Source organism: Oryctolagus cuniculus, chromosome 13 (genome assembly GCF_964237555.1).
Source record: "Oryctolagus cuniculus chromosome 13, mOryCun1.1, whole genome shotgun sequence".
In the NCBI taxonomy this organism is placed as follows: Eukaryota; Metazoa; Chordata; class Mammalia; order Lagomorpha; family Leporidae; genus Oryctolagus; species Oryctolagus cuniculus.
The window spans coordinates 78,460,462-78,471,741 of record NC_091444.1 but is presented as its reverse complement, the minus strand read 5'-3'; the positions used below and the strand labels follow the sequence as shown (position 1 = coordinate 78,471,741).

At 36.8% G+C, this 11,280-nt stretch overlaps 1 protein-coding gene across 1 annotated transcript in view; it reads left to right on the top strand.

Moving 5' to 3' along the window:
* The window catches only part of LOC103345168 (aldo-keto reductase family 1 member C3-like), a 226,041-nt gene that overhangs the window by 141,244 nt on the left and 73,517 nt on the right, over positions 1 to 11,280 (top strand). The window lies entirely within an intron of this gene.

Below are 11,280 nucleotides of genomic sequence, written 5' to 3'. Positions count from 1 at the left end.
AGGAGTGAGAAATACTGAGAAAGTAGAAATTAAACCTATCCTTTAAATATTGGCAAAATTCCTTTTTATTATTTTCTGCAGATCAAAGGTAGGATCACTAGCCTTTAGGGAAATATAAATAAAACCACAATGAAGTTTCTTCTCACCCCAGTTAGCATGGCAATCATCCAAAAATAAAAAAAGTAAAAATAACAAATGCTGGTAAGCCAATGCTGTGGCGTAGTGGATAAGGCTACGGCTTGCAGTGTCTGCATCCCATATGGACGCTGATTCAAGTCCCGGCCTCTCCACTTCCAATCTAGCTCTCTGCTATGGCTGGGGAAAGCAATGGAAGATGGCCCAAGTCTTGGGCCTCTGCACCCATGCAGAGGACTCAGAGGAAGTTCCTGGCTCCTGGCTTTGGATTGGCACAGCTCCAACTGTTGTGGACATTTGGGTAGTGAACCAGTGGATGGAAGACCTCTCTCCCTCTCTCTCTCTCTATCTCTCTCTCTCTGCCTCTCTGTAACCCTGCCTTTCAAATAAAAAATAAGTAAATCTTAAAAAAAAAGACAATTGCTGACAAAGATGTGGGGGAGAAGGTACCCTATACACTGTTGATGAGAATACAACCATTATGAAAGACAGTATGGAGATTCCTCAGGAATCTAAAAGAGGTATATCATATGGCCCAGAAATTCCACTGCTGGGAATTTACCCAAAGGAAATGAAATCAGCAGATGAGAGAGTTATCTGTACCCTCATTTTTATAGCAGCTCAACTCACAATAGCTGATATGGAATCAACACAAGTGTCCAACAAGAGATAACTGGGTAAAGAAATAACAGTGTACATAGACAATGGAATACTACTCAGCCATAAAAAGGAATGAAATCCTGACATCTGTAACAAACTGGATGCAATTGGAGAGCATTATGCTTCGTGAAAAAGGAAGTCCAAAAAGACAAATATCAATGTTTCCCTTATTTGTAGTAACTAATATACAGAGTACAAAAAAGTAATGTATATGAGTGAAATTGATATTTTGAGATTTTATTATTAAATATAGCCCTTGTCTATACACTTTAGGAAGAGTTAATGCTTGTTAAAATCTGTTCTCTTTTCAGAACATTTTTTACAAAGATTTAAAATTATTTTGTATGGCTCTTAGTGATGTAAGGATAATTAGACAATCATAACAGAGACAGAAGCTCATTTTAAAGCACATTCTTCAAAAGTTGATACTATGTCCATGGACTACTGATCAAGAAACACAGAGACTGGGGCTGGCGCTGTGGCATAGTGGGTAAAGCGGCTGCCTGCAGCACCAGCATCCCATATAGGTACCTGTTCGAGACCCAGCTGCTCCACTTCTGATCCAGCTCTCTGCTATAGCCTGGGAAGGCATTGGAAGATGGCCCAAATCCTTGGGCCCCTGCACCCATGTGGGAGACCCTAAAGAAGCTTCAGGCTCCTGGCTTCAGATTGTCTCAGCTCCAGCCGTTGTGGCCATTTGGAGAGTGAACCAGTGGATGGAAGAGTCTCTCTCTCTGTCTCTCTCTCCCTGCTTCTCCTTCTCTCTCTGTGTAACTGTGACTTTCAAGTAAAATAAATAAATCTTTAAAAAAAAAAGAAACTCAGAGACTGACAATTTTTGTGACCTGGGTATACCCTCAAACATTTAAACCTTCAGCTCTTTTTATTCCTGTGGTTACCTTTTTCCTGTCAAATAGGCTTTCCCAAGCCACTTCCTTTAGATGAGACATATCCTACCAAAATGTGCATCTCATAGTCTTTCTGCAAATGATTCACCTTTGAATTAACGTAAACTGTGAACTTGAAATGCCCTAAGGTGTTTTTGACACTTTTCTGTCTTCACTCAATCCCTTTATGATCATATATATTCTCACCACTTTAAATATTATCAATGTCTATAAACATCAAATCTTAGCATTTTAACTAAAACTACAGGTTGCAACATGAAATGCCCACATAGAATCTCCATGTGTACTACAATGCACATCTCACAACATTTTCAAACAAAATTCCATAATCCCCTGCTATGTTCTCTACTTGAATTTTGCCATCCTTGGTAATTTTTTACTATGACCTTCCTTTTATACAGCTTGGGAAGTTTGAAGTCCTCTTTTTTTTTTTTAAAGTCCACATGTATTCTTCATTCAAGGCTTGCTATCTTCATCTTCAAAATATAACAAAACCTTGTGTTCAGGTGTTTACGGCAGAACCTTGAGTGTGCTTACTTTTGCCTACTAGAGGAATAGAGTAGGGAATCACGGACTCAATAATTGTTTTATATAGAGAGAAATATTTATGTCAGTGATGATAATGTGACATCAGAGGTAAAATAATATTGATGAAATATTTCTTTTCCTTAGTGGCAGTGGGAAATGAATAATGGACTGGTCAAAATTATCTAATTAATGTTTTTCCAGTGATCATTGCAAGGTCAAATGGAACTGCATTGCTTGATTGATTTTGGACCAAAACTTCACAGAATAAATCATAGAAATGATATTTTAACTAGTTACATTTTTCCAATCTTAGAAACTGGGCCAGTGTTGTATTGTAGCAGGGTTAGGACGCTGCCTTCAACACTTGCATGTCGGTTCAAGACTTGCTGCTCCATTTCTGATCCAGCTCCTTGCATGTGCCTTAGAAAGCATCAGAAGATGAATCAATTGCTCGGACCCTGTCACTCACGTGGCTTCTGTTTATGGCCTGGCCTATCCCTGGCTTTTGCAGGCATTTGGGGAGTGAACAGGCAGATCTATCTCTATCTCTGTTTTTCCCTTCCTCCCATCTCTCTGTAACTCTGTCTTTCAAATAAATAAATAAATGTTTAAAAAGCAAGAAATAAACTGATGACTCCAGAAAAAGATGCCCTAATCTCTTGAGGAGTTCTTTTGATGTAATGTATCCATATAGTATAATCCCTCATTATTCATGTGTGATATGTTCCTAGATACTTACAAGATTCCTGATTTCATATAAATATATATATATTTTATATATGAATGTATATATATAGACAGATATAGATATATAGATAAATACAGAAATATATACAGGTATAGATATAGGTATAATATAATTGCTTTCTCTCCATACATAAAATTTTTAATGTAAAAATGGGACACAGCAAAAGAGTAACAAGAATATTTAACAGTAATGACACTGAAAAAATATAAATATATTCTAAAATAAGCTTTATGTGCATAGAGACAGAGAAAGGTCTTCCATCCGCTGGTTCACTCCCCAGATGGCCACAATGGCCAAAACTGTACCAATCTATAGACAGGAGCCAGCAGCTGTTGCATATGGTCATTCCATTTTTACATTATCTCAGAATGCTAAAATGCTTTACAATAAAAACATAGAGTTGAATATCCAAGTGAGAACAAAATATTTTGTTTGTTCTATCAGTTGAATGTGCCAATAATATACTTATAAGTATAATTCATCAATATATACATATTTATGTCATGTCCATAAAATAACATTGAATTAGTGTACATAAAATCATACTTTGTACATAATACCTTTTAAATGTAGCACATATTTTCACTCTTCACAGTTCCATTTGTACAAAGTAGAATCAGTATAGTAGAAATCAGAGTCTATAGTTAAATTGGTAGGCTGATATCCATTTTCTTAGGAAACTAGAGGACTAAGCACAAAATCACATGGCTTCAATACTGATTTCTTTTGTTTTTTTAAGATTTACTTTATTTATTTAAAAGACAGAGTTAAATTGGCCTCAGAATCAGCCCTTAAGGCATTCGGGTATGGCTGAAGAGCCCATGAGAGTATTTTAAGCATGGAAAGCCAAGACACCCTGGGGAAAAAAAAAAAAAAATAGAAGAAGACCTAAATGGAAGATCTCTGCGAGTGAGATCCCAATGGAAAGAACGGGGCCATCAAAGAAGGAGATACCTTTCTCTGAAGGGAGGAGAGAACTTCCACTTTGACTATGACCCTGTCAGAATAAGATCGAAGTCGGCGAACTCAAAAGGCTTCCACAGCCTTGGCAACTCATGACTAGAGCCTAGGGAGATTACTGACACCATAAACAAGAGTGTCAAATTGTTAAGTCAACAACAGGAGTCACTGTCTACTTACTTCTCATGTGGGATCTGTCCTTAGTGTGTTGTTTAATGTGAAGTAATGCTATAACTAGTACTGAAACAGTATTTTACACGTGTTTCTGTGTGGGTGCAAACTGATGAAATCTTTACTTAATATATACTGAATTGACCTTCTGAATATAAAGAGAATTGAAAATGAATCTTGATGTGAATGGAATGGGAGAGGGAGTGGGATTTGGGAGGGGTGCGAGTGGGAGGGAAATTATGGGGGGGGGGAAGCCATCATAATCCATTAACTGTACTTTGAAAATTTATATTTACTAAATAAAAAAATAAAATAAAAAAAAGACAGAGTTAAAGAGAGAGGTAGAGACAGAGAGAAAGGTCTTCCGTATGCTGGTTCACTCCCCAGATGGCCACAAAGCCCAGGGCTGCGCCGATCTGAAGCCAGGAGCCAGGAGCTTCCTCTGGGTCTCCCACGTGGGTGCAGGGGCCCAAGGATTTGGGCCATCTTCTACTGCTACCCAGGCCATAGCAGAGAGCTGGATCAGAAGAGGAGCAGCTGGGACTAGACCTGGTGACCATATGGAATACCAGCACTTCAGGCCAGGGCGTTAACCCACTGTGCCACAGCGCCGGCCCCTTCAATACTGATTTCTACCAAACTTCTTTTTAAACATATATTTATTTACTGAAAGGCAGAGTTACAAAGAGAAAGGGAGAGACAGAGAGTCAATGTTTCATTTACTACTTAACTCCCCAGATGGTTGCAATTGAGACAGATTGAAGCCAGAAACCAGGAGCTTCATCCAGATCTTCCACGTGGATTGTAGGGGTCCAAACACTTAGGCCATCTTGGGCTGGTTTTCTCAAGCTATGAGCAAAAAGCTGGATCAGAATAGGAGCAACTGGGACACTAATTGTCACCCATATGGGATGCTGGCATCTCACCTATCAATTTTACCCACTGCACCACAATACTAGCCCCTTTACCAAACTTTTTAGGAAAAACTAATATAAAGCCACTTGTTCTCAAACTATTCCAAAAAGTAGAGAAAGAAGAAACCTTTCAAACTTATTCCACTAAGTCTATTTTACTATAATTCTATATCCAGACAAGTTTACTGTAAAAAGAAAAAAAAAGGAAAAAAGTAATAGTAAGTAAATATCCCTTATGAACATGATGCAAACATTCCTGAACAAAATACTAGCAAATAAAATTCAGCAGAATATGAAAAAAAATCCAATATCATTCTGACAAACTGAAATTTATCCTAGGGATGGAGAGATAACTTAATAAATGTAAAACTAGGGTCCAGCACTGTGGCACAGCGGGTTAAATCCCTGGCTTGAAGCGCTGGCATCCCCTATGGACTCCAGTTCTATCTAGTACCAGCTACTCCTCTTCCGATCCAGCTCTCTGCTATGGCCTGGGAAAGCAGTGGAGGATGTCTTAAGTCTTTGGGTCCCTGCACCCATGTGGGGAACATGGAGGAAGCTCCCGGCTCCCGGCTTCAGATTGGTGCAGATCTGGCCTTTGCGGCCATCTGGGGAGTGAACCAGTGGATGGAAGACCTCTCTCTCTGTCTCTACCTCTCTCTGTAACTCTGTTTTTCAAATAAATAAAGTAAATCTTTAAAAAAAAGTAAAACTATACATGTAATATATCAGAAAAACAGAATGAAAGATAAAATCATATAACCCTATTAATCAATGTAAAAAGCATTTTTACATTATAGCATCAATTCATATTTAAAAAATTGAATAAATTAAGCAAAGAAGAAGTATACCTCAATACAATAAAAGCTAATATACAACAAAGACACATTTATCAACATAATGAATGGGGAAAAGACAAGCATTTCCACCCTGATTTGGAACTAGACAAGAAATTCCACTCTCAGCAATGTTCTTCCACCTAGCCCTCAAATTATTAGGCAAAAAATAAATAAATAAATAAATAAAAAGAAAAAAGAAAGAAAAATAAAAAGAAATAAAAAGCAAATAAATAGAAAGAAGTAAAATTATGTAAGTAAAATTACGCATATTTGCTGATGACATGATTATACAAATAGAAGAAAAAAGAAAAGAATGGGTCTAAACTATATAGAATTCATAAGTGAATTCAGCAGAGTTTGAGGATACAAATGCAACATGCAAAAATACGTAAATTTTTGTATGATAACAATGATCCTGCTGAATATTTCAAACCAGTTTTCTGCATTTAGTAAGATGATCCCATTGCTTTGTCTTCATCCTTTAAGGTGGCATAGTGCACATTTTGGTCTGTGCATGTTGAATGACACTTGCATCCCAAGGACAACTCCTACTTGAGCACAATGAAGAGTCCTTCTAATTGCTGATGAATGCTGCTTGCTGGTATTTATTGAGGGTTTTCATATCTATCTTCAAAAGTGATCTTGTCCTCTATTTTTTTCTCATAGGGTCCTTATCTGGCTTTGGTATTAGAGTAATGCTGGTCATAAAGACAAAGTTGGAGGTGTTTCTTCCTCTTCAATCTGAAAATGTTTTGCAAAGAATGGTATGAGGCATGCTATAAAACATTAGTGCATCAGATATCCTTTAAATGAGGATTAAGATTAAGTTAGGAAGCCACTGGATTTCTGGTTTTCCTTTTTGTAGTAGTCTTCATTCCTAGCAGAATCTCATTGCTTATTAGTGATGTGTCCATCTCTATATGTTGCCCCGGTTCTACCATTTTATGCTGCATTTCTCTTGGAATTTATCTATTTCTTCCAGGATGTCTATTTTCTTTGCATATAACTTGTTCATACTAGTCTCTTATTATCTTTTTATTTCTAAGATATCACTTATAATAATGTATTTTCATTTTTGTTTTATTTTTTATTTTTACTTTTTACAAGATTTATTTATTTATTTATTTGAAATTCAGAGTTACAGTGTGTGTATGTGTGTGTGTGTGTGAGAGAGAGAGAGAGAACGAGAGCGAGAGAGAGAAAGAGAAACAGATACCTTCAATCTGTTGGTCCACTCCCCAAATGGCCACAGTGCAGGGCCAGGCCGAAGCTAGAAGCCAGGAACTTCTTCCTGGTCTCCGATATGGTTGCAGGGGCCCTAGGACTTGGGTCATCTTCCTCTGCTTTCACAGTCCATTAACAGGGAGCTGGATTCGAAGTGCAGCAGTTGGGACACAAATAGGCATCCATATGGGATGCCAGTACTACAGAGGGGGCTTAACACTCTGCAACACAGTGCCAGCCCCTATTTCATTTCTTATAATGACTCCTGTGAGAAATATTCAGATGTGTATATTCTATAAAAGTGCATTTTGTTCAATAAATAAATACTTTTTTGTGTAAGTTTAATGTTCAAAGTACTATCATAGACATTTTGAACAGAGTAATAATTTAAAATAATTTAAAAATAATAACTTTTATCATTGAACATGTTTTTCAGTGGAGGAATATTCAGCATACCAATTACTACATAAAATACAGAAAAGAATCAAGGAAATTACATTTGAACCTTCCAACATTCATTACCTATAAATTAAGAATTGAGTCATTTGGGAAAAACAGCAGTTTCACATCCTGTTTGGATTTGTCTCAGATGAAGTCCATGGCTCGAGAAAGATTTGTTAATGGGACAAAGGTAAACAAAAGAATAACAACATCAGTTTGAATACCAGAATCTCTTGAGCACTGTCTGAGTTATTTACCTAGCGACCTATGACCTTGTCTCAAGTTTTAAATTCCCCAAATCTTAATTTCTTACAACTAGGTGACAACTCAAATAATTGTACTTATTTGCAACAAATGCTCTTAAAAGTTAATGTCTTCAAATATTATTTGGAAAATATAGCTGATTTTATGTATTATTTATCTTTTATATGTATTTGATACCAATATTTAGTAGCTTGTGTTTTTATTTGTAAATCTTCCTTGTTTTATGTTAAAAGCATTTAAAAGGATGTGGTAGAAATAATCCTAAATTATTTATAATGTAAGTAAATACAATGAATATGGAGTTGATATTCAAGAAGATCTGATCAGTCAATTGTTTCTTCAAATTCTTGACTATATACAGCCTAACATCATTGCCATTCCCTGGGTTCTTAGGAACTTACTAAGTTTGATCCTCATCTCATGGACAAATATCAGCAAAGTTTCCCTTTGGTCAGCAGGATGTAATTATCAGAAGGGTATCATTCAATATTTTCCAGATAGATACTGGCTCATTTACCTCCTCCTAAATCTCCCCTATATTTGATTCATGACCATTCTTCCACTGTAGTTCCCCTCTCACACTCTTGGTCAGTTCTCCTGCAACGATATTCCTTCCTAGGTTTCCTGCAGCCCTCATCTTTTGTACTGATGGTAGGGAGTCTGAACTGTTTCTCATCTTTGAAATATATGTCACATCTTTCAGACTAAATGCTGTTCTTCAGTGGCTAAATTTCTGTTCTTCAGTGGCTAGAGAGAACAACCAACAGAAACATCTGTTATTTGCTACTTTCCTAAAAGCTGACAAATGCAGCAACTCCCACCTCAGACTTTTCAAAGAATGGTGTCATCATTTCTCACCAGCCCTAACGCTTCTAATCATATTGCTTTTTGTCATAATGAGTCATAAAGAAACAAACCATACAAGTAATAAGTTCAGAGTTAGGTAAGGATCTTGGGGGAAACCAACAGCCTATTGTTTTACACAAGACTATGATAATGTATAGCCTTTGCTTTCTGCTATGTGGACATAGGAATAATGAGTATGTATTGGTAGGCAGCATCGTGGATTAACCAGGAGACAGATATCCAATCACAAATCTGAGATGTCTCCTACATCACAATCCACACACTAGGGAATTTAGTAGAATTCATAACAAAGGTGTCTCTGTTGATATTCTTTAGAAAATGGATGAATTGTGTGTCCAGAAACACTAAAATTTGAAAGGAAATGTGAAATTTAGGTTCAGAACTCCATTTCTAGGTTGGTAAACAAGTGATTTCTATGAATCTGTTATTAAGTTTAAAGATAATATTAATTTCCTACTGTTGTAGAATCTACTTTTCATTTTATGAATATGAATTTATGATAAATGTTTACTGATAATAATTACTAAATTGTTCTAATTATATTTCCCTGCCTAACAGTTATACAAAACACATATAATCCACAATTCAAGCATAATCCTCTTTCTTATCAATCTAATAAAACAATGTCATCCTTTTTTAAAAAATTTCAAAGAAACAAAAATTCATCCTGTCTTATTTAGAACATTGACTCATCCAGATATTAGCAAATTCACTTCTGTTTTACTAATTGATTAATTATTTACTGACTACTCTTCACACACAATGTGTGTTAGATTCTGAAATCAAAAGGATATCATTTATAAGAGAGAATTCCTTGTCTGAGAAAATTACTATATAATCTGGAGATCTGTGTGCATTAGTAATGAAAGAAAACATGATAACATTAGAGTATTTAATAGATTTTAAGAATGACTGTGCCGGCGCCGTGGCTCACTTGGTTAATCCTCCTCCTGCGATGCGGGCATTCCATATGGGCGCCAGGTTCTAGTCCCGGTTGCTCCTCTTCCAGTTCAGCTTTCTGCAGTGGCCAAGGAGGGCAGTGGAGGATGGCCCAAGTGCTTGGGCCTTTGCACCCACATGGGAGACCAGGAAGAAGCACCTGGCTCCTGTCTTTGGACTGGTGCAGCGCCGGCTGTGGCGGCCACTTGGGGAGTGAACCAACGCAAGGAAGAACTTTCACTCTGTCTGTAACTTTACCTGTCAAAAAGAAAAAAAAAAAAGAATGACTGTTGTTTGCCACTGTTTCTTTGACTATGTCTATACATTATTGTTAAATTTTTCTACATTCACAAATATATCAGCAGTGATAATGATGCGGGACTCCTGTAGTTCTTGCTGTTTGGGTTTGTACGCTATGGACAGCGAGATTGAGGTGCACAGACAAATGAGGTCACAAAGGCTGAACAGGAAGAAAGATTTCCTCTAGGAAAAATTGTATTGGGCTTTATGTCCATTGGGGTAGAAGAAGTTTGTACAGAGTTTTGCAAACCTCTCAGTCACTGATGACCTCCTTGCTGGGGAGTCAGTTTTTGGACTTATACAGCTCCAACTGTAAAGTCATCTTGTTTTGTTTTTAGTTTTTCTATCTTGATTTTGAATAGAGGCATTGAGTTCCAGGCATGTCCTGCTCTAGGTCAGGCTTGCATTTGCTATGTCAGCTGCGCCAACCTCTGCATGTCAGGCTTGAGTCACTTGAACCCCTTGTAACTGGCTACACACCTCAGACCTCAATTGTCTCTTGTCTGTGTCAATAACATGATCTCTACCATTTTTCATACAATTTTTTATTGTCAAAGGTGTTTGCAAACATTGCCATATTTATTTATTTTTCAATTAAAATTCCCAGTGTCAGTAGGAATACTAAATATGCCTGTTTATATCAATAACAGGATATCTAACTTTTTTTAACATTCTAGTTTTTATTGTGGAATGTGTTTCCAAATAGCACCATGTTTATTTCTATCATCAATTAAAATTCCCACTGGAAGTGGTATATATTTACATGCATTTACTTATATATTAATATGTCCTATCTCAAATTCTGTAACCTGAAAGCATTGAGAAAGTTATGTGTTGTTTGTTGTCAATTTTCCCCAACAAGAGCCTTTGCCTCTACACGCTTCCATATTTCAGAAAATTCCCAGAGATCCTCAAGTGTTACTGACCATGATCTAGCACTTCTCCAGTTTCTCTCCATGAGGCAGGATGAGATCTATATCAGGCCAACCTAATGAAATGCTGAGATAATGGGAAGATAAAAGGACATACATCTTAAGAACTCATTATTTAGGGTTCTTTTCCAGTATGAGAAGCTGTTCAACTTCCAAGGAAAGAAAAATCTTAATTCTACTTCCATATAAAGTAAGGTCATTCTACTATCAGCAGTGAAATGATTTTGATCACACACATTGGTCAACATCAGAGGCATTGAGAAATGAGTAAATATAGAGATCAACATCCAGTTACATTTCCAAGGTTCATTGGATCAACTGAGGTTGCTGGAAAGTGAAGTGGACCTGCAAACATTGGAGAATTTAATTGGGGATTAACACTTGAGCCCATTTTGCTGGCTTCCTTCAACTTATATAGAGATATTTTTCTAAAGGTTGGGAACTGGTGAC